The sequence below is a fragment of the Alligator sinensis genome, unplaced genomic scaffold (assembly GCF_000455745.1).
Source record: "Alligator sinensis unplaced genomic scaffold, ASM45574v1 scaffold643_2, whole genome shotgun sequence".
NCBI classification, from domain to species: Eukaryota; Metazoa; Chordata; order Crocodylia; family Alligatoridae; genus Alligator; species Alligator sinensis.
The window spans coordinates 342,008-366,234 of record NW_005842588.1 but is presented as its reverse complement, the minus strand read 5'-3'; the positions used below and the strand labels follow the sequence as shown (position 1 = coordinate 366,234).

The 24,227-nt window shown below is 44.8% G+C and overlaps 1 long non-coding RNA gene across 1 annotated transcript in view; it reads right to left on the bottom strand.

Annotated features, from left to right (window-relative positions):
* The window catches only part of LOC102380589, a 68,541-nt gene that overhangs the window by 16,223 nt on the left and 28,091 nt on the right, over nucleotides 1–24,227 (bottom strand). The window contains exons 2-4 of the long non-coding RNA XR_324861.2: nucleotides 21,863–21,980; nucleotides 3,743–3,995; nucleotides 1,677–1,774 (exon numbers count right to left, since the gene is read on the bottom strand). This is a non-coding gene — a long non-coding RNA (uncharacterized LOC102380589). The remainder of the gene's footprint in view (nucleotides 1–1,676; nucleotides 1,775–3,742; nucleotides 3,996–21,862; nucleotides 21,981–24,227) is intronic.

Sequence of the window (24,227 nt, the reverse complement as noted above, 5' to 3'; positions counted from 1 at the left end):
AAGTCAGCTGGGGTCAAAGGATCCCAAAGGATTCTTGCTGGTTCAGTCCTAGTGAAAATTGTCAGAGAGCTGGTACACTACTGAGTTTTTATTTTTCCCTTCAGAATGACCTGATCCACCATCATTTCAATGTGCACCACATGCCATATCAATGGTAATATTTAAAGCAGCACCTTTTATCCATAGCTCAAACAGTGACAAACCAAAGGAGCCAGTACCATTATTCCTGTTTTATAGATGAGAAAACCAGGAGGCAAACTGCCTTGCTCCAAGTCACCCAGTAACTAGGCATCAGTAGAGCCCACGTTTCCATAGTCTGTAGTTTAAGGGGTTCAGAGGTCACTATGCAAGTCTGATGAGGAAACAGTGCTTGTTTATTCAGAATGGGTTTTCAGATCTAAATCATGAGAAAAGCTTATCTGCTCCTCAGGTAAATGAAGATTTTGTTTCATTAGAACAGTGATTCTCAACCTTTTAGAGTCAAGGCACCCCTAAACAGACTCCAGACACCCCCAGATAGACTCAAGTTACCCTTTGGAAAGTGCTAGCTCTTGTTATGCTTTTTTTTTTACTGTAGAAAATAACAGAGCATTTTTTCTTTTGCAAAGAACTCATAAAGACTGCGACTATGGATTTCTACTTGAAATCTCTGGGTTATCTAGTGAATCATGGTTGTAAACTTAACAGTGCTAACATTGTTTGGCACCCTGCAGCACCCTGGAAAGGATCTCAAGGCACCCCAAGGTGCTGTGGCACCCTAAGTGCGAATCACTGCATTAGAGCTTTATCTGCTACTGATGACTGCCCCTTGCTCCTTCCGTAAAAGAAAAGCTTTAAAAAAGTCTTTGCTAATGCACAGATTTTATATGTTTTAGCACAGAAAGGAATTCTCACCATCTTCCCTAAAAAGCTCAAGAGGTGCAGTCCCCCACAAATGTCCTTTAAACTAGCTTATACTGAACCATAATGACAAACAGATTAATTTATTCTCTGCCATGGTTAGGTCATATTAATGTTTGTTTTGGCCTGTGCATCTCCAGTAAATGAGAATGGCTACATGTCATTTCTTGAAGACAATAAACTGAGGCCTTTGACATTCTGGTTTCATGAAGGAAAGACTATTTCCTTTTGTAGAATAAATACAGATTGCCATTACACAGAACAGTGATCAGCAATATGTCTCTGCATCAATAGGGAGAAATAATTTATATACATAAATGTATATGTATAAATTTGAACTGAGCTTGATTTATAAACAACCTTTATTTTTCTAATATGCAGTGATTTTTTTTTCAGGTGTGGCTGCCTTACTGTAATGACGAACTATTTCAGCTTTTTTGAATGGATCCTAACTAGGAATGTCTATTTACTCATTTGTCCTTCCCACACCAGTGCTGGTGCTAAGGGCAGAAAAGAAGCTCTTTGCTCCCCTCTGTCATTCACTGCTGTTTCCACCCATTTGTGGCATTAAGGTTGACTACTCTGCCCTCCCTATTACAGGTTCTTGCCATGGGTGCCCTCCTTTCCTTGTACCAGTTGGTTTCCAGTTGACAGCTTCTTGTGGGTGTGTGCGTGGTGGCATGCAGAGTGCATGCCTCAAATAGAAATGTACACTAAAGCAATTATGCCATAACATGAAGATTTAGCTTAGAGTGGGTTGATTATTCAAAACTTACTTGTATATTGTTTGAATATGTTGATCTAAACCTTGCAAACCTTCTAAATCAGGAGCTGAAAAGTGTGTGCATAACTATTTTCACAGGGTCATGCAGAACTAAGAAAGAAGAAAATAAGTCAATCATCCAATGTCACAGACACCATGGTTCATAGTATCTGCTCTCTGGGAGAACTCAAGTGCCAGCAAACTCCATGCATTTCAGTTTGGGCTCTTCTACACTCTATATTTATGCTGCCATTAACATGTTAATCATGATATACGTGGCAAGAGTGCTACACATACACCCAATTTAAAGCACCATAAAATGGCAAACCAGTCATAAAAATGTTTCACACACAATGGCACCTAAAACTGAACATGTGACATGTCTGGGGCTGCCCCAGGACCGGGGCTGACAATTGTCAAAACTGGGCCTCAGGGCAGCCCTGGCTTTCTGGCTGGACCTGGGGCTGCCCTGGGGGTTCCTGGCAGGGGAAACTGAGGAGCTTCCCTGCTGACAAATGTAACCTCTGCACCCAAACTCCCCCATGTCAGGGATGAGGCTCCTAGGAAGGGAGCCAAAAGGCAGAGGTGTAACAAGCAGGATTTGCACCATGAGTAAACCCTACAGGGCAGTGGAAGAGCACAGGTGCAGCCTGGGGAGATGCTGTTGAGCAAGGCAGGGATTCTGAAAGGGGTAAGGAAAGGCAGGGCCTTACCTACACCAAGAACACAAAAACAGTCCCCTTTTGCTTTTGCTTCCCACCCTGGCTGTTGCAATAGTAGCAGGGCAGTGACTGTGCACCCAGCTGCAGCTGCTGCAAGAGCAATGGCTCGGGGCTGCTTTTTCTCTTGGGGCACAGACTCCACGGGGGTGGGGGATGATTCTGGTGCCACTCCTAAGTTGGCTGGTATCCTGCTTGCCCACCCCTAGATACCCTACTGCTGAAGGGCTTCCCGGGACTCTTTGCTGCCAGGCACAGAGGATTAGAAGCTCCTGGCTCCCCCTGCTGGGAGCCTTTGATCGTCCATGCCCAGCAGCCCTGCCCAAGCTGGCAGGCCTGGGGTTTAAATTCCCTGTGGCGAAGCCCTCAAATTGCCCTAGGTCTGGGACAGCCCAGGGTCTTGAACTTGCCTGGGGCTGTCCTGGGGCTGAGGCTAACAATTAGCTGATTGTCAGCCCAGGCCCCGGGACAGCTCCAGGTCACTCCAGACTGTGAGTACTCAGCTTTCAACCAGTCACTAATCCCAGGCTCGCTTTGCACTGGTGAGTAACAAGGGCATGATTTGATCTGATTCTAAAATCATGGCTCCTGCCATGCATGTGTGGTATGGCAGAAGGTGTGACTGCTGGGACTGGGGGTCAGATCTCATGGTGCCTTTAAATGAGTGTATGTCAGGGGCCTTTGTGGAGTTATTTATCCCTCCGGTGCACCCATGAAACCCATCACCTTTGACAGGTCTTGGGAAAAGGGTAGAATCCAGGCATGGCTGTTAAAAAGACCTACTACCTTTGTGTGCTACCTACCAACGTTTTTGATACTAAATCTTCATGACCAATTCCCTCTGAGCAATTCTAAAGGAAAAAACTCCCCCACAACCAACCAACCTAAAATCCATGGTTGCAGTGGTGGTTCATGGTGTCTAGCTGACTCTGTGTAAGGCAGATGTGACCAGGAGAGAATACTCTTCCATGGAGGTGGCAGTAAGAGTGTGGGATGATGAGGGTATGGGGTTGTCAGCCTGTTGTGGAAGGGAGCAAACTAGATCAGCCTGCCACAGTAATATGGAAGGAACTTCTTAAGGAGCAGTTCTCCCTATGGGATTTTGTGAAAAAGGCAGGGATCAGGACTAGTGAAAGAACAACAAGGAAAAGGGGTAGGAGTGGTGGATAATAACATCTGTAAAAAGATCCCTCTGTGTTCCTGACTATGGCTTTGGATCGCGAAAGCAGAATCTCTGAATAATCCATCCAAGTGTTCACACAAGACCCGATTTGCTTTGGGACAGAGTATTTGGAAATGTTAATTCACTTCACTGGATACAGTCAGTCAAGCAGGATGTGTTCAAAACAACAAGGTTTACCTTAATACCATGAGAGGCCTCAGTGTACATTAATCCAAGGTTTCCAAGGGATGATGGAGATTCCTACTTGTTTGTAGTTTTTCAGTCTGCGTCTTAACTCAGTCTTGAGAGATTTTGAACCAGTTTCTCTTGTGGGTATTTAGCAAGTCCTTTATGTTGAATATGCTGTATGCACGCTCTGTATAGTGTTTCATATTAAAAGCTAAAGCCCTTGAAATATAGTAAAATTCTACGATATTCTCACAGGTTTAATCTGTAAGAGCAGAAACAATTTTAAAGGTTTGTAAGCACCAATTTTTTAACCTTATTATTTTTATCCTCATTATCCTTTTCCATACACAAATATTAGTTTAAACTATCTTGCGCTTAGCCCCTTATTACACAAAGCTTCTTAGAAATAAAATAACGTATCCTACATAATAGTGTGTCAAACTAGAAAAAAAGTCCTTTAAATATACAGCTAATTCAAAGCTGGATTTCAAATTTAATACACATTCCTTTGTGCTTTGTGTGACTATTGTTCTTGTATTACTGCAAAATAATTGTGTTGGTTAAATTTTTATTTTCAATGTTGAACCAAAGTGGCTGTATGAGGATTTTTGTCCATAAGGTAAAGCAGCTGAATCGGGTCAAAATTTGGTCTGAGTTTAACTTTGTATTTAGTGTCAACATACAAGTATAATTCAGATCAGAATTTATCCTCTAGCTTTTCCAGGCTCTTGAAAATGATTTTTCTTTCAGAAAGGTTTAAGTAATCTGATATAAAGGAAAAAAGTATTTTTGTAAGCTCTGTGAGTGATCAGATCTCTTCTGTATATCACTTCAGAGTTAATAATAGTCCTACTAGCCTTTGACTGGGTAATCTTTAGGCCATAACAGGACTTTTACTGGGATACCCACTGTCTACGCTAGTGATGCAAAGCAACAGCATATGCTTTCAAACAACTATTCAAATTTAACTTATCTTTCTGTTTTCCCTCAACTAACTGCTTCCATCATATTATCTTTTGGACGAGTTTTTAGCATTGCATCACTTTATCAGTTAGAAGTGCTGTTCAGATCCACTTGTCCTCAGTGGTCTTCCAACATATTTATGAGAGTGGAATTATACATGACAATTAGTGTAATTGAATAGCTTTTCCTCCTAAGATTCCTGTATATTTTAGTGAGATTTCATCCAGAAATGGAAAGAGAGCCTGAACAACATGCCACATACTTGTTGAACTGTGGTGGTGATCAACACAGTACAGCTTCCCTGCAAGAGGTTGTGATACATAGCCTTTCAGAAAGCATGGGTAAACTGCAAAATGGACAGTCCAGGAGAAAATTGCAGAAGCAATAAAAGGGGGCTGAGATGCTGCAGAGCAGTGGAAAAAGCAAGGAGAGGTAAAGGTGAAGTGAGATACGCATACAAAAGGAGAACTGGAGATCGAGATTCAAGGTCTCAAGAAATGAATGTTGATCAAGCCAGCATTTACCTACACCAGCATTTCCCAGTGTTTGGAAGACTGATGCCCTCCTGAAAATGAAATCAATGCTGCCTGCCCTGCAGCTGCAGTCATGCGATGTGTTGAGGCCTGCTCACCTGAATTTATACATCATCCATCCCTGCTCTGTCCTTCATGCTTGCCCTGCCAACTTTGGGAAACGCTTGTGTAGCGCTTCATCATTCTGGTGTGAGTTGCCGGGTGGTGTCATTACAAGCACCATAGGCCATGTCTACCCTGCAATCTGAGGTGCTATTGCCACACATTTAGGGATACCTACATCAGCTTTGATCTAGCTATATTGGGTACTACCAGCAGTGAAGCTTTGGCAGCAGAATGCTGGTTGTACAAACCTGTCCAGAACCTTAGGTACTGGCTCAGGTAGCTGGTGCATATTGAAGTCTATGCTTTCATGAGCTCAGTGCTATTGGTATCTGAGCAAGCTACATCAAAACTACTAGTTCTTGGGTGTGCCTACATGTGCTGCAAACACACTTGCAATTGGCCTATACATATTGCCATTATCTTACAACATCTTTTTCTTATTGTGCAAGCAGCGTACAATTTTTGAAGAAATACTGCACTGCTGTGAGTTTTGTGATTGTATTTCCTTCTGGGGCAGCTATTGCCACTAACCACAGAGTTTGCTGTTTTCCTCAGCCTCTCTAACTGAAGTCAGTTGCAGGGAGGGGAAGCCTTCCTTCTTGAGGACTGGCACTTGGGTTAAGAGTTCTGCTTATAATAAAACATCTTCCAGTATTTTTTTTCCCCAGCCGTCTTCTACAATAAAATGCACTTACATACTCATATCAGATGTTGAATGATTCCTACACAAATTGTACAGCTTCATTTGCCTGTGTCCTGTAGAATCACTTTTTTGTCCTGACAGGTAGGTTGATCTTCTTCCCTTTCTCTCTTTCTCTCTCTGTTTTTTTGTGGGGGGGTTGGGGTTTTTTTGGGGGAGGAGGTGGTGGGGGGGGAGAGGGGAATTGCATGATTCCATGACTTCAATATTTGATTGATCTTTTAATATTTGATTGCTCTTTTCTCCTTCCATTTGCTTTTTCATGGGACAGAATGCCCATGGAAAATATTTAACATCATGGATTTATGAAAAGTAAATCATGTCAAACAAACTTGATCTCTTTCTTTGACAAAGTAATTACTTGGGTGGACGAAGGGAACACTGTGCATCTGGACTTCAGCAAAGGTTTTGACAAGGTCCTGCATGACCTTCTCATAAATAAATTGGAGAAATGTGGGCTAGATAAAGACGACTGTCAGTTGGATAGATAACTGACTTAATAGCCACAAGCAAAGGGTAATTATTAACAGGTTCAAGTCAGAATGGCAGGAAGTTTCAAGTGGAGTCTCCCAGGGGTCTGTCCTGGGCCCAGTGCTGTTCAACATGTTTGACAATTGGATGTGGGCAGAGAAAGCTTCTTGAGCAAGTTTGCAGACAACATGAAACTGGGAAAAATTGCAAGCATGGAGGATGCGAGTGCAATTCAAAAGGATCTCAACATATTGGAAAGTTGGGCTAGAGCTAACAGGATTAAGTTCAATGTGGACATGGACCAACGGCTTGAAGTTGCAGCAAAATAAGTTTAGATTGGATTGTGAGGGAGAGGGAAGGTGCCCTGAGGAAAGCCCGGTAAAGCATGGCAGGACTGTGAGGCAAAGGCCAGGCAACATGTGCCAAGAAACACAGCCCGGCCCTGTGGCCAGACCCCCAGAGCAAGGGGAAGGGAGCTGGCTCCAAACCTGGGAGCTTGAAAGAGCCCCTGGTGATCCCATTTGCCACCCAACAAAGGCTGCAGCATCTGGAGGCTCTGGGGAAACCTCACCAGACTTCACAGCCAGGGAGGAAGGTAGCTGCTGAAAGGAATGGCTCCAGTGAAAACAAGGTTTTTTTCTCTTTTGGGGTTTTTTTTTTCTTTCTTTCCACTCCCAGCAGGGAGCGCGGATATGGCCAGCCTCAACAACCCCTTTAGGGAGGGAAGCAGGTAGTCTTCCCCAATTGGACCTTGAATCATGATTACTGAGTGAGGTTCGCTTAGCACGCTGGGGAAGTCTCATGAGTGTGAACCTGGGCTAATTAAATACAGGCAGGGCCAAGGAGTTGTCCTCAAGTAGAGGGTCTGCAGAATCAGCAAGAGATCCAGGAAACTTTTTATTTGCCTAGTTGAGTGACTGACAAAAAATTACATGGGGCCAATTGACTCAGTTGAAGATTATTTTATTTTATTTTATTTATTTATTTTTTATTGGATCAGGCAGTCCGGACAATAAAGAAACTGAACTCAATTAGAGCCTACATTTTCTTTAGAGGGCCAGGATCCCTGGTCTTAATGGGCTTCCAGGGCCAGGACATTCACCTGATTTAATTTCTAGAAGTTTTACTGAGCACTGATAGACAGACAGCATTGTTTTGAGCAAGTAATATAGCCCATTGGACCCAGCCTAGAGATAACCCCAAGCCTAGTGGCCATGAAGTCAGAACATTTGTCAACTTCAGACTCAGACACTGGGATCAACCATTGTGGTTCCATCTGGTTGGTATGTAGATAGGATGTAAAAGGAGGTAGGAGCCCTGAGAAAAGGACTGTCATGACAGACCCTGAGGATGAGTGCTTGGCTGGCAGACCACCTACTGAATAAGTGATACTCAACATCAAGATGTGGCAAGCGAGAAACGGGGCAATCCAGGCCAAGCGTTTGGACCAAACAGGTCCAGCCTCCTCACGGCGCACACCCACAAGGCACCTGGCTGCTGAGGGCCACGGCCGTACCCAGTGACATGTTGATATGGATGTTCAGAAAAATAATTTACTGCTAGAATAATGAGGCATAGAATAGTCTGCCTAGGGAAGCTGTGGACACGCCATCACTGGAGGTGTTCAGGAAGATGTTGGACAGCCACTAATCAGGGAAGATATAGGTGTAACTATGGGTATGTTCTACCAGGCCTTGCTGGTTGCCCCAGCCCCTACCCCACCCCTTTTCTGCTATATATGTCAGGGTGTTTTTAAGCCTTCTCAGAGACATTGGGTGTTGGTTACAGCCAAGGCTGGGGACTTTCACTGGAGTGTGCCAGTGCTCCTGCTGGCACCGAAGCCAGAGGTTCCTGGCTAGAGGGTCTTGCCCCTCCACTCAGGGTCAGACCCATCACCATATTTGGGGTCAGGAAAGGATTTTGCCCCATGTTCAGATTGGTGTGGACTGTGGGGGTTTTTGCCTTTGGTATGGACTGTTGCAGGGGGCACGGCCTCTACCGGGATCTCTTGAGTGTATATTGACAACATTTTATAGAAGTAGGACATTGGCTTCTGTGGTTCCCTTGCTTTACCTGTGGCAGATTAGGGTGCTAGGTCTATACTGGGTCAGGGTTGAGGTTAGTCTTATGTAGAGTTTAGATTGAGGTTTGTATGGGATGGTTTGGATATGGTTGATCCTGCCTCAGGCAGGGGGATGGACTAGATGACCTCTAGAGGTCCCTTCCAGGCCTCCTTCTCTATGATTCTCTGATTCTATGAAAAGCAGTGCTGGATGGCACTATTTATTATAGCATTATCTTATGAGAGGATGGCATGAGAACAGTGTTTCTTTCTGTTAAAGGAGATAGACAGAGGCGTTCATTGCATGGTCTCCTATTTGTTTAATTTTGAAAACCTATTTGTTTAATTTTGAAAAGAATGTGAGACATTCAAAGCTGTCAGCACCTCTTACCAGCTTCCTGAAATACTGCAAACAGTCTCAAAATCAAACTGCTGACTTCTGCGACTGTCCTCAGATAGTGTGCATATTTGTAATGGAATACCAGCAAAGGAAAGGTTTGCCTGGATGTAAGTACAGCATCATTCATTCCACTGATAGGTTACAGGATATCCAAGTGCCAACAAATATGCATTTTCCACAAGAATCACATTTCATTATGGAATCTTTTTGCTTATTAATTATTTTTAATTGCCCTCAACTGATGATTTCCTCTCTATTTTCCTATTTTGTTTCATATCTTCTAGTTAAGAAATAACATTCTCTATTTTAAGGTGAAGGCGGATACTCAGTCCTTCATTTATTAACCCTCCCAAATCCCTATCTTTTTTCCTTTCCTTTCACCACCATTTATTTTAACTTGTTCTCATGTAAACTCATTAACATCACTTTCCATTTGACCCACTTAGAGATTTGCGTCACTAGTGATGTTTGAGCAGTGAGCAATCTTTTCCCCCCTCATTGTTCTGTGTTTAAGGGTCTGTTGCACGAGGTTTGGGATGCACAGTACTGTCCCTGTGCATATGTTTGTGTGTGTGTGTATATACATATATTTATATTTATATTAATGTTTACATTGATATTTAAATGAATATGCATATGCAAGCAAGCTTAGCTTAGTAAGAGTTGTCTGAAATGAACTGCTCAGCATTTATGTCAACACCTAATGGGTCGTTCCCATCTATTAGATTCTACAGTGTGGTGAGCCTATGATTGGACTGCAGTTTCTCCTCAGCACAGTTTTACAATGTTGCTTTTTTTAGACTGACAACCTATAATACTGTTGGTGCTGTGGAGAAGTGATAAAGGTAACATTTCACATTGCCAGTCAAAAACTGCCTCTTAGGATAACTTGGCAAAAAAGGAGGGGAGAAAACACAAAGCCAAGTGCGCAGTTGTTAGCAGCAATGACGTCCGTAGTCACATAATCTCTCCTGAGCTATGTTTCAAGTAGGATTGGGTGACAGTGTTTGAGAAAAATAAGAACCAGCCATGGAGAGTGGCTACAGTCCTATTAATGCAGCCCATTTGCCCTCAGAGCTGGAATATTATTGTGCAAATTGCAAAAGAAAAGTTTAAATATTTCTAAGCGCAGGCATTCAGTGAAAAGTGTCAGTAGAGAGTGAAGGTTTATTTGTGGAAGCAGCACACAGGATCTTGTATCCATTGTGTCTCACTGATTTCCAAATTTGTTTAGTTTGATATAAAAGATCTGGGGAGGATTTCCTCTTGCTCCAAGCCCTGAAAACTCACCCTGGGCTCTGACAGGCAATGTGGGAGCCTTCTATCTCTTGCATCAGCACTAGCAGCAGAGGTGCAAGCCAGATTAGACCTTCAGCCACCCCTAGAGAAGCCCACAGAAAGGTAGTAGAGTTGCCCAGGCATCCCTGAGGGCTTAACTGCTCCATTAAAAACATTTTCTTTTTGGTGCTAAAGTGCAAGGTGACTCTCAAAGCCTGGGCTGTATTTGCAGGACAAGGGCTCAATTCACGCAGAGCTTCAGTGTCTATTACACAAGAGGCCAAGGTCCAAAATTTAGATCGTCAAACCCTCTCCCCCACCCTGAAGGTGCCTAAATGTTCTAAGTGCCTACATTTATGGAAGATAAGTCCCCAAGGTACCTTCATGTCTCTCACTGAGTACACCCAGAACCACCCAAGTTTCAACAATGCTGAGCTGCTCAGCATCTTATCTCACACCTAAACCCTGACAGGATTAACAAAACAGATTATTCCCCAATGGTCTGGCCTACAGGGCCTGATTTAGTAGGTATGCTTGGAGCATGTCTATCCCCAACCCCACTACAAAGCATATCTAGGAGAATCAGCCCACCTGCCCCCATCCCCCATTTTCCCTCAGTCTCACAGTGACTGGAGCATTCACCTGGGATGTAGGAGAACCAAGTTGAAGTACTTCCACAGTTGGAGTTGAAGCCAAGTCTTCCACCTTTTAGGACAATGCTCTAATGCCCTAGGTATGGCATATTCAGGGAGAAGGATGTCCTGATCTCTCTCCTTGAAGCTCCTCTACTTTCACAGAAATAATTAAATAGCCATCTGAGCAGGGACTTGAACCTGACTTGCCCAGCTGAGTACCTTAATAGGTATAGGTGCAATCTCTTGCTGGTTAACAGGTGCAATAGGTTAATAGGTGCAATCTCTTGCTGGTTCTGGTCTGTAGCAGGGGCTGGGATGCAGCCCCTGCCAGACCCCGTGGGACCAGTGGTGCCAGTGGGAAACTCACCTGGTGGGATCCAGGCAAGCTGTGCTTTCCTGCCACACTGGAGAAGAGGCCCAGGAGAAAACTCACCCAGCAGGATGCGGGCGAGCCAGAGAAGAGGCCCAGAGGGAAACTGGAGTAGTGACCTGGCTCCAGGGTCAGGAGAACACATGCCTCTGGGAGCCAGTGCTGATTGGCCCGGAAGGAAGCCCTGGCTGTTTAAAGAGAGACACTGAGAGAAGCTCAGCATTTGGCATCTCCGAGAACAAAGGTGGTGCAGCAGGACCAGGAAGAAGACCAGCAGCACCAGAGACCCAGCCAGCTGAACCCTCATGGAATGCCACTATCCAATGACCACAGGTGCAAGACCAACCTGATGTGTCCAATGAGATAAGTGATGCGGGATGGCGGGGTAGTGGTGGGTGGCCCCACATGCTAGAGGGCAGGGGACATGTAGAGGGAGTTCCCCAGGAGAAGGGCAGCCAAGCCCACCTGGAAGAGGGAGAGAACAGACCATACAGCTAGATTTAGCCTTGAGGGACACTAAGATAGCCCAGATAAAGGAGGAATTTGTCTGGACTGACTGAGTCAATAGTCACCCAGTTGAAACCAGCTGTGGAAAGCCTAGCTGGATTTTCAAACCAGGGAGTGGTGCCTGGGGGCCCAGAGTTTTTTCTATATAGTATTCGAGAGTATGTACCACAGGCAATGTGGGCGAGAGTTTGTTCTTTTTTTTATATTTAGTACTCCCAGGCTAGGGGAAAGGAGGATCCCCTGCGCAGTTGTGTTGCAGCTAATTGGGTCCTAATCCATACACCTGGACCCTATAAAGCTATTTAGTCTCAGAGTCCTGGAGACAGGCAGGGAGAGATTTCACCACACAAGAAGAGCCAACCAAGGGAGAACCACCGAACGTAGAGCCTCATGATAGAAGAGTTGGAGGCCACAATGAGAGGAGTGGGAGAAAAGGGAGAAGGAAGGCAATCATAGACTAGATTGGAACATCTAAACCTGAAGAGGGAGACCTATCTAGAGAAGACGGACACCAACAAGGTGTGGAGCAAGTAACCGAACGAAGTCAGGGTGGAATCAAGGTCCAGTGACTCCCACTCACCGTCAACAGAAAAGTGTGACTTTGTCACCTGAAAGGAAAGGGATGGTGGAGCTCTGCAGAAGACTAACCCCTTGTCAGGTGAATCAACTCTTAAGATACCATATACCCTCCCAAAGATTGTCATAACATCAAGACATGGCAGGAAAAAGGGAGGGAAGATAAGGCAGAGGTCCTGGTGATCACAACTTGACAAAGGGAGGTGAGAGAACCCACATGCCCACATGGTCCAATATTTTTCAATTGTTCTTGTAACACCTTAGGTAGGAGAGACTCTGTAAACCCTGCCACAGAATACCCAGTAAGTTAAAAATTAAAGCACTCTTTGAGAGGTGGAGAAATGCAGATTGAAATCTTTGCTCCAAATCAGGCACAGGACAGACTGACATGGTGGACCCAGAAGGGGTGCAGCAGCACAGTTACACCCTACCTTTGGCTGTGGTATATGTGAGCTCTTGGCTCAGGGTTTGCCTGGAGTGCCTGCTTTTGAGTGGCTCCAAAGCCCAGGATGTGAGCAGTGCTACTCTCTCTCCTTCCCCACTTTCCCCTGCTGCTGAATTCAGCAAGGAGGAAGAAGGAGGGGAAGGGTGAATAGTAGGCCTGTATGAAGCGGCAAGTATTTGATTTGGATTCAGATTTGGCTGATTTGGAGGGAAAGTGATTCAATTTAGTGATTCAAGTCACTGTCCTGATTTGATTTGGCTGAATCGGATTGGGAGATTTGGCACCGATTCTGAGATTTGGCCATAGACTATAATAGGAAATCACTAGAATACCTATAACTTTGTCATTTTTTTGCCAATTAGGATGAAAACAGCAGGGATGGTAGCCCCTTCTGCAGGCATGACGCTTGCCAAGCTTGAAGGATATAGGTGCAGGGGTTTCTGTGAAAGTGTCCCATAAACTGTTAGCAAAACTCATATCACTTTTGTGTGTTAAGGGGTGTAGGTTGTAGTCATATTGGTCTAAGGACAGACAAGGTTCTTTGGGTCAATCTGATATCTTTTATTAGACCAACTGAATAGTAGGAGAAATATATCTTAGCAAGCTTTTGGGTCTAAAAAATGTTCGTCAGGCTGAGGAAACATCTGCAGTTGGTGTGTGTGTGTGTGCTGTTCCTGGATGGAATGAATAGTAAAGAAGCCAGAGGCTGGGCTGCAGGCAAGAGAGCCAGTCAGTGAAAATATAAATTGAGGTGTTGTGGGGTGAGAGACAGGCTGGGTGGAGTGGGGGCGGGGATGTAGCAGGTAAAAGTGGAGAGGCACCTGGAGAGTCAGATGTCAGGCAGGTTACAGTGTGTCATAAAACCATTGTCTATATTGAGTACATGAATTTTTGTATCTAGGAGGCTGATGAAGTGAAGTTTATAGGCTCGCTTGTGAAAAGTTGTTTGTAAATTCAAAACAGCACCGAACCTCACTAACCTCATCACCAGAAGCAAAATTCCTACAGCCCAGAACACACCGAATAGGTCCATACTCTGCCATGACAAGAAATGCAAAATCTGCCAACATATCTCCAGTACCCCACAATTACTACACCCCACAACAGAACCATCACCATTCCTGGATCTGACAGCTGTGCCTCCAGAAACATTATAGATCTCATCCAGTGCACCAAATGTCGAAATGGAAAATACGTAGGAGAGACAAAACAACAAATGTGTACCAGAATGAATGCACACCAGAAATCAATTAAAGACAAGAATACCCAATTACCTGTGGTGCCACATTTCTCACAAGAAAACCGCTTTCTCTCCAATCTCTCAGTCCTGATCCTCAAAGGGAATTTACAAAACACTGACTATGAGGTGGAACTTGCGTACCACACAGCAGATATCAACAAAGTTGGCATCATGTACTGCCTTCACTATATTGGCCCCATTATTGATGACCATGAACCCGCAGGTGAGCTTGCCCTGCTCAACAAGCCACCCCTGCCCCTTGCGGTTCATGGCCACCATGACCTCCCTTGCCGTGTGGGACTCATCCATCACCTCCGCTTGGAGAGCCCATCAACACCCTGACTGATCGCACCAGTGCCCTGTGAGGGAGGGGTAGGCGTGATCTCCACCCTGGCTGCTCCAGATGTCCAAGGTGAAGTGCAAAGCTACTTGTGGCCCTGCCTTCTGCAGATTCTCCCTCAAGTACTCCCTGCATGCCATCCTGCTATAGGTGGTGCGTGTGGGCATTTGATATGATGAGGACTGAACCCTGGATACTCAACAAAGGAGAAAGGCTGGCCATCCAGAGCAAGCATCTTCCCAATGCTCTGGATGATCTCGCTTGCCTTGGGAATGTGCCCCACTTTGTCTCCACCTTTTCCCCACTGGTCCAGGGTGGCCTGCCTCTGCTTTGGGAGGGGGCTTTGGAGTGAGAGGGGGACTTCTTTTTGGGTATGCTTCCACTGGTGCCAGGCTGAGGAGGGGCAATGGGGTGCTGCCTCCTGAGATGCAGCAGCATTGCTGTGGTGGTGAAGTGTTTTTCATCCTTGCCCCAGCTGATCTGCTTTCAGCAGTGCTGGCAGGTAGCATATGTGGGATGATCTGCCACCTCAAAATGATCCCACGCTACACTACCCACCCGCTTCTGGGTTGTGGGTGGGGATCCTGCCTTATCCCCCTCCTCACCAGGAAGAGGCACAACAATAGGAGGAGCTGAGCCACCTGCCCCCACAACCTCTTCTGAAGTGCCTTCCAGAAGAGACCTGCCTCTAGGGGAACTTTGAGGGGTGTGGAGCACAAACTCAAATTCACACTCCTTCCCCAGAATTTCCTTTGCTATGGCACCCAGCTTTGCTGCTTCCAGATCCAGCTCCTCTTCTGACACTGAAAGGCTCACACTGGGAACTGAAATTGGGGTACAGACTGTCATATTGGTGCTGGTGGTTGTTGCTGGTGTTAGTGAAGATGGTGCAGGCGCAGACACTGCTCCCACCTCCTTGCTCCCACTAGCAGCAGAAGACTCATTGCTGCCAGGAATGAGGGTGCATCTGTTTTTTGGGGGGAGGGGACTTGCAGCTCTCCCTTTGCCCCCTCTTCCTCCCTTGCCAGAAGACCTGGCACCTGCCTTTCCAGCGCACTTCATAATCCTTGGTGCGTTGCAAAATGTGTATGTGTCTATAATATATGTTGTGCTTTCCTGCCGTGCACAGTGATGACATACTGTCAAGGAAAACACAGAAGAAGAGAAACTAGTTAGCTAGTAGCTACCACGAGACTAGAGAGCAAGCCAAGCCAGAGCCTTTCAGATGCTGCTGGTCCAAGAGAGACAGCTCATAAAAGTCACAGATCACTTCACACACAGCCTTATATGTTGTTACTATGTGCTTCCCCCAGAGAACTGAACTCAGGGAAAGATCACAGTCACTGGCCAGCTACACATGTCAATATCAGAGCAGTCTGCCCCCCCCCCGCCTAAGTTTTTGTTTCCTGAACGTCTGCCTTCTGAATCTCTGAATCTTTCCAAATCTTTTCTGAATCAATTCGGAGGCTTCCAAATCAATTTGGACCTTTTAATAGGTCTTCTGGTTCAATTCGGATTTGGAGATTCGGTCACCAAATCAGGCCGAATTTCCTCCTAATCAAATCGGCTACTGAAGCTTCGCACAGCCCTAGTGAATAGCAGCAGTGTTCACTCCCTGGACTCCAGAGCCATGCAGAAGTGGTGTCTCTGGCCAGACCCCTCATTGCTCATGGAAAGGTCTAGCAGGAGCTTGCACCAACCAGGCAATGAACTCAGAGCTCATTGGACATGAACATCACAACCAAAGTGGAGCTGTATCCACTTTGCCCTATTTCTGGATCTGCTACTTCAGACTGATATGCCAGATTGTGGCAGCTAAAAATTGTATCTAAGGTGCTTGCTGAACGCTGTAAAAATTAGACCAAGTGTTTTTCTGTCGTTTGTTCAAATATTAAGCTATATGTTGTTATTAAGAGCCTAATTAAAGTAAAAAATTAGTGAGGCCTTGCATGTCGTAAGGCCTAATAAATTTAACAAAGCCTTGTAAAAGTAGTAGGCCCTATGGCGTAATAAAAATTAACCTTATCAGAAAAATGCAAAGGCTTGTACTGCTATTAGTCATTCGTAAGGAAAGTTTGCAATGAAAGAATCTGTATGGCTGTAAATTATCAGCATAGCTCATAAGTTATAAATTGGCTAGCACATCCAAAAATCATTTAAAAGGAAGACACAGCTCTATAAAAAAAGCTACTGATTTAGAATTAACTGCTAACCTAAATTCGTGGGCTAGTAGATCTCAAGGAGCCCAAAGACTAAATATCAGGGTTCTTCCCAGTACCCCTCAAACAGCATTAATTAGGAATGCCTGACTTCGCTGAGCTTTGCAAAAGAGGAACTTGTCGTACATCAGGCATCAAAGGGGACTGCCAATAAGTTGCCAATGCAAATTGTTATTGTCTGTCCTTGTTATTTTGTTACTACGTGTAGTTATGTGTTTATTAAGTCAATAAACCTTTCTTACCTTTCTACTCCTGACCACACTCTCAATCCCAAACCCTCCGCTGGCGGCTAGAACACTGGTGAGTGGCAGAACTACAAGGCCATTGCAAGAAGCAGGGAGCGGGGATGTGGAGAAACACTGCCTCTGTGTGTGAGAAATGGCTGACTTGATATAGGCATTTAACTCCAGGAGGGGATTTGTCTTCATGAATCCTAAGGGGAGGAGGGCAACTAGGCTGACACCCTCAAAGGTATTTAGGCACCTTAGCTCCTACTAGCTATCGCAGGGAGCTCAGTATGCTGGCTTGTGTGAAACCCATTTGTAAGTCTCTAACTACTCGTATGGGGGCGTAGGGACTTATCTCAAGAACTGTATATTCCACTTGGTAGCCAAACAATAAATAGGTGTTGCAGCTTCGAGTCTAAGGTGCCCCATCACAAATGTAGCCCCTGGTAGGTATTTTAAAGAGTATATCTGTAGCAGGAAATGAAGCACCCTGAAATAAAAATCACAAATGATCAACAAACATAGCACTCTGCCACACCCTTTGCCCAAAGCTGCTTTACCAGATTGAACTTCACTTTAAACATTGACTGTCACTGCAGCATTTACTCAAGTGAAGAACCAATGACTTCAGTGGGGTCTGTGCACATGACAAAGGGGCTGCAGGGGCAGCCTCTAGGGCTATACTAATGTTACATTATAAATGTTTATTACAGATTTACAGAGGCTCAGGATGGCTTATAGGAAAAGAATAAAATAGCTTATGATACAAGAGAATGTACAAGAGAACAAAACACAAGAACAAAGTAACGTATAAATGCAAGTAGAGAATTGAAATAGAATATAAGACAACCCCTGCCTAAAGAGTATCCCAGCCTACCCTTGCTTGCTAAATACCTGCCCAAATCGGAAGGTCTTACAGGATTTAGGAAAGATGTCTTCACCCAGGCTCCAGCAGGCCTCAAGGGGCAGGGAGGTGAAGCAAATTTCAGAGTGGAGGAGCGACTGCTGAGAACGGTCACCCATGTGTTTTCACCAAGCCTGCTTGGCATACTGGATTTGCAGGAGGTTGCTGTCCACTAACCTTAGCAATAGCATAACTAGGGGTGGGTGAGAGGTGCACCTGTCCCAGGGGACAAGTTAGAAGGGGTACTGGAATTGCCCCCCACTCCCATGGAGCCTGCACCCTGGTAGGAACTTTGAAACTATCCCTGCTGCTGTCGTTTTAAGAGGGCTGTTGCTTAAAGAGGGGGATAACTGGCTGGGGAGTCAGTGTCAGGTGATGGTTTCTTGAGTGTAGGGACCAGACAACCACAGACTTAAAAACATCCTGCACCCTGCCCTCCCCAGAGGAAGGCATTGACAACTGCTGCCAGCAGTGGCCCCAATCTTCCCTAGCTGGCTTTTAAAAGCCAGGATGGATATGGAGCTAGTTTACAGCTAGCTGCCTACATTCCCCCTCAGCACACCCTCTGTGTCAGTGGGTGACAACAATTCAAATGATCCATAGGACACGGCAGAGCTGCTAGTTAACAGTCAGTACCAACATTGTTAGCACTTATTTTGGCTCTACGACAAATGACATGCTGTAGAGACTTCCTGTTGCTGGAGAAACTGCAAGCAAAAGAAAAAAAGTTGTGGATAGAGGAGCATGCTGCTTAGCTTTTTGAAGGAGCGTTTTATGTAGTGGATCTGTTTCTTGTGACATGCTGAGCACATTGTATATGCTGTTTTCTCTTTGTTGGATTGCTTTTTTTTTAATACTTTTCTGGGGCTCTTCAGTACCACTGAAGAAGCACTGATCAGTTTATTTTAGGCTCAGATGTAGCAGTGCAGTTGCAGAGGGAGGCAGTAGGCTATTTATTCTGTATGATCTGAATGAACTTGATATTTGATCTGCAATTATATAGCAGAAGAGGCTCTGCAGGGCAGGCAGAGTAGGGATTCTCTAACAGATGTCATATGTTCATTACCTGTTCTGTAAATTAGCTCTGAATGCCCCGTTAGGTCTCAGCTTACTTTCCCCCACTGTCAGACATCACCTCGTACACTTGGGCAGAAATGTACTGTTGAAGTAGGAAATCTGACACAAATCTTGCTCCTTCCTATCTTGTACATCTCACCCTTTTTAAAGTGTTCAACTCTCTATTCCAATTCAGTTTAGGGTCTTGTAGGAGTGGTTTATGAGTACAGTAACATCATTCACATGGTTACCACATAGGTTCTGTTCATTTATTCCATATCAGATTGCTTAAAACATACACGTTTCCTTCTTCATGTGGGGAAAAAGAGAGAGAGAGAGAGAGAGAGAAGTCCACTCTACATCTATAGAAGTCGTTTATGTCATATAAATTAATGGTTAATTGCCAAGGTTTTGTCTATGTCATATTAGTATTCATGCTAAATGTGTTAAATCCTGGAGTCCTTTGGGGAATCTATGTACAGCTTATGAATTTGAGCTGAGATGATAAACTGCATATATCTGTATTAAATAGCTGACTCCATTTTGATTGTAAGGCTAGTTGAATTTTTTCTTCTTCCTGTCTTTTTACCTCCATCATGGACTAACTTTTCAAAGAGAGGTGGCAGAGGGCTAGTAATAAAGGGTTGTTAAAAACTGACAATCATCAATATATATCAAACACTTTTGGACAAAGAGATGGCTGCTGTCCCAGAGCAAACCAATTGTTCATGTCTGAACTCTGGGGTAGGAAAGGGAATTAAGCAACAGAACAGCTGATAGATGGCTTTGATGACCTGTTGAGGCTAACTGAAACTCACCTGATCCTGGGAGGATGGAAGTTACAGAAGAAAAGGTTCCCAAAATCTAACTTACAAGAAGCAGACCTGGAGGGGAGCTGTGGAGTGGGAGAGAGATAGATAGGTAATTTCTGTGATTTAGAGAACAAGGGGTGAGCTGAAGGAGAAAGATGTTGGACACACCACAGGACTGTGATCTAGCCACAGAGATGTGAGGAAACAAGGGCAAAAAATACAAGCAGGGTCAATTAGTATTTCTGGGTTTGCATATCTTCTTTGCTTTCTAAGTAAAGAATAATTGTGTGTTGGAAACCATGTGGAAAGCGTGTGTGTGTGCGTGTATATGCGCGCGCTTGTGTGCAAAATACTATATAGGCAGTACTTCTCACACAACCTTTTTGGTTCTGATTCTGTTCTCCTGTAATAGTCACAAGTATGTCCCAGAACAGACTTTCCTCCGTTTTAGCCTTTTTCTATCCATCCTTGGAACTCATCTGAATTTTAAAGGTCTTTTATTAAACTGCACAAGAACTTGTAGTGATGGATGGGCTTGTGGTACATCTGTTGTAAGTGTGATCAGCAATATATATCAGTGAGTGCATCTACACATGTTCCTGTGGCATTGTTGTTACTGCGCCGTCATTTAGTACTTCCTTTAGGTGACACAGTAACAGCCATTACTGCACTGTGCCGGCAGTGCAGATATTTTTAGCCACTGTGTCACTGTACTAATGCGATATAGCAAGGGAGCATGTTGCTGCAGAGATGTAGCTGCAGCATCATGGGTTTTGCCCACCAACTCTATGTTGCCAAAGTGCACTGCTACGGCAATATAGCATCTCTTGGAGGTTCAAGAGTTCCCATCCTTTTGAAATGGCTGGGAGTAGTGTGTGGTGTTGGGGGAGAAGTAGGTTTTGGAGGGCATGGGGGGCAGCTTAGAGTGGTTGGGGATTTTGTGGTGGAGATTGGTTTTTACGTCCAAGTATTATGCTGCAGCAGTTCTTTCTGTAGCTCAAAGCAATAACTGTGTTTCAAAGATATTCAGGTTTCCGTTGACCTGGGTCACAGTGACATAACCTGATTCAGACAGGAGGCTTAATGGGAGGAGAATGAGATTGTTGACTAGAAATACTGAGTCTCCTGGAAAATCTAAGGCAATGGCTCATGTTACCCAATGGCTTGAGCTCACCTGGCTATGAACACCTGAGACTGCTGTCTTCAGATGCTCTAAGTTGGGTAGTTGGGATTTTAAAGTAGATACAGCCGTATTATCTTTCACTTGCCAATGTTCTATGAAAATGTTCAAAACAAAAAGGCCACTCTAACAAAAACTGGGGTTTCTTAGACAATATGTATGTGGACTGAAAGTTCTTTACAATTGCACAAGATACTCTCCTTGCAGATTTACTTTCTCTCAGAAAACAACATGTGTCCTTTATGTCCTTTTTGTTTCACATTCAGCAACTATTATAGACTGAGGAAGTTCCTTATTTCCTCAGTACAATCCTGGGTGCTGTTAATTTAAGTGGACCACTTGCATTTACCACCATACATTATTTTTATTGAAGGTTATGGTATGACAAGCTGAACCTTTGTAAGGGTAAAAAGAATATCATTAAAAAGTAGGAGGGAAGCCCTGCGCTACTGAAATCAATGGGAATTTTGCCATTTTATGGGAATAGGATCAGACCCTATGTAGCATGCTGAGTAGGGCTGTGTGAAACAGCACCGCTATGTTTCGACTTGCATTTCAAGGTTTCAATGGAACAACGTTTCATTTCATATTTTGTTTTGATTCAAAACCGCCATTCCGTTTCATTTCGTCAAAATAGCGATGCTGTTTTGATACTGTTTTGACGTTTTGCCCATAGGTTATAATGGGAAAGCACAAAATAGCCTCTCTCATCCGGCAGGCAGATCGGGGGCCTGCAACCCCAGGAGGGCTGCGGGGGCTGTGCCAGTGCTGCCGGGGTTGCATCCCCCAATCTGCCTGCCAGATGAGGGAGGGAAGCCAGGTGCTGCCACCTGGGACCGGGGAGCTGGGGAAGGGAACTGAGTTCAATTGCTCAGTTCCCCTCCCCAGCACTGGGATCAATCAGGCTGAGGAAGGGAACTGAGCCCAATCACTCAGTTCCCCTCCCTAGCCTTATGGTTGGGCTGGGGAAGGCAACTCAGACTGTGTTATCAAATTGCACTCTGTTTTGTCATTAGCCACTTTCCTGAGTCATCTGGTTTCCTTTATTTTAGGGGCCAAATGTAAAGCTTTGTACTTAAAAACAAGTGTGGGAGATAGAACTGTACCTTAGATTTCATATCTGCAGTCCTAAACAGCGTTCTCTGATGACTCATCATACATCAGAGGAGGATGCCAAAAGCAAGGCTGAAGGCTGGGATGCATGAGTCTCCAATTTCTGGGGAACTGTGAATAAAGAAGATAAATGATGTTATATCCAAGCAAATGAACAGGCAAATGGGTATTTACTTATAAGTATGCAAATCCAATGAAATAAAAGTAGTCTCTTGTTTGGATGAAAAGAACTTACCGTGACTACATGATAGTCTATTCTCTCTCTCTGAACATCAAAGCCAGTCCTCTATAATCTAAGGAAGTTGGGCAGGGATTTTTCTGTCAGTATTTCTTTTCACCCCCTGTTCTAAATGCTAATGCCAAGGACCACTGCAAACACAAAGTGGGGCATTTTTCTTTAAATGAGGACAGAAGGCTAGATCCCAACATCACTTTACACTCCAGGCATGTACTCAGGAACAAGCTACTGTAGACAAGGCTGAGATACACAGATATACACTGGGCGCGTCTACATGAGATGCTACGTCATTGTAGCAATGAGCTATGGTGACATAGTGTTAGCAGGCATGAACCATGATGCTACTGCGCAGTAGCTCATTGCTATTGTGCCATAGCACAGGAAATGACCATAGCACAGGAAATGACCTGTGCGCGGCTGGGACTGTGAAGCACCGGTGAGTACTGTGCAGTCATTTAGTACTTGCTCAATGCCTACATGACTGCACAGTGCGCAGTTGGGTGCACGTGTAGATGCGCCCGCTGACAACTGCCTGTGTGTGTTCTCTTACCCCACAGCACAGTGCGAGCTAACCTGTGGCATCTGACCCCTCAAAGACTTTTGCTGACTCTAAATTGCCTGAGAAAAGTGAAGAATCAAAACCAAGACCAGGCTGTTAAGATTTATATCTCCATGGCATTTTTTTGTTATCCCTCATAAAGAGGTCGGCTGACTTAAGTTCTGTTTGTAGCAGCAACGCATAGCTGGGGTAGGAAGTTGCTGGGCCTGAGTAGGGAGGGAAATGGTGGGAGGAAGCAGGTTATACCATGCCCCTTTCCCTCTCTGAGCCTTGAGTTGATTCCCAGGAAGCCCCTTCCCTGTAGCTGACTGGCTTCCAAAGGACTAAGCTCCTCTCACCAGGCCAGCGCTGGATGCTGCCGCGGTGAAGAATTCTACAGCATCAGCAGATGTCTATACAAATGTTTCACATTTTAAATCCTTCTGCTTCAGTCCAGTTTTTTTTATCATTGGTATTCAGTTTCTTTGTTTCTGGGTCTGATAAGATGCCTCCTTGCATGGGTGATAGGGAGGCGAGAACTGTCTGGAAACCAGTTTGTCAGCAGTATGCACTTTCAGGTCATGGACATAATGATTCATCAGCTTTGCAGTTCTTCTGCCTCTTAGCAGGCTATTGTTGTCCCAAGGTGTTTCAGCATGTGCAGGACAGGAGTGCAGGGGTCTGTGAGCTTTCCTCCGTATGCTGTGATTGCATAGCCTTCGCTTTACCTGAACAGACAGAGATTTGACTGCAGACAGAATGAGGAGGCTGTCTGAGACGGAGGAATATTGAGGTGTTCTGTGGTAAAGGCTGGCCTTCTAAGCACTAAAAATATAGGGGCAGACTGAAGTTAATGTGCCAGTCTTAAAGTATAGAAGGAAGAAATGGGTATCGCCTTTTCACTGCCATCATTGACAGCACCTGTATCAGCTGCTTGGTGACACTGCTGGCTCTGGTTTCTTGTTAACTGGAGCAGGGCAAACTACTTGGTGCTTCCTGAGGTGCCTCTTTCTCACTGAGTGTATTATTTTTATGTATTTATTTATGAGATGTATATGCTGCTTTTCTCAACAAAAGCTCAGGAGAGGGAGAGGGAAGGTTAGGAGATAGGCACATCCCTCAGGTGAAAGAGGGAAGGCATGCTTGCATGACTGATGAAACATGACCCCTTGGGTCTAGGTACCGAAGGCGAACAGCCTTAGCAAGGCAAAGGCAAAGTAGGCCAATACAAGCCTTGCCATGTCACCCAGCCAAGTCTTGGTCATACAGTCTCTGTGTGAAGTATTCTCTGTGTGATATATTTTTAACAATGAAACTGGGGACAGTCTAATAACAACAGTATTGTTCGTCAGCAGTGGTTTGAATTCCCAGGCAATAATGTACTGATGCATGGGTGAGCAAGGCACCAACCCCAAATGCTAAATTCTGGGGGGCAGAGGGAGAGACCCTTCTGTTTCCACTCCCTCCAGCTATACCCTGCATCTTTCCTGCTCTGGCTGCAGCATCAGGGAAGGCAGAGAAGTGGCAGTGGTGCACAGTGGAGGAGCAACTGGAGAGGTCTGCTTCTGCAGGGGGGCAACTG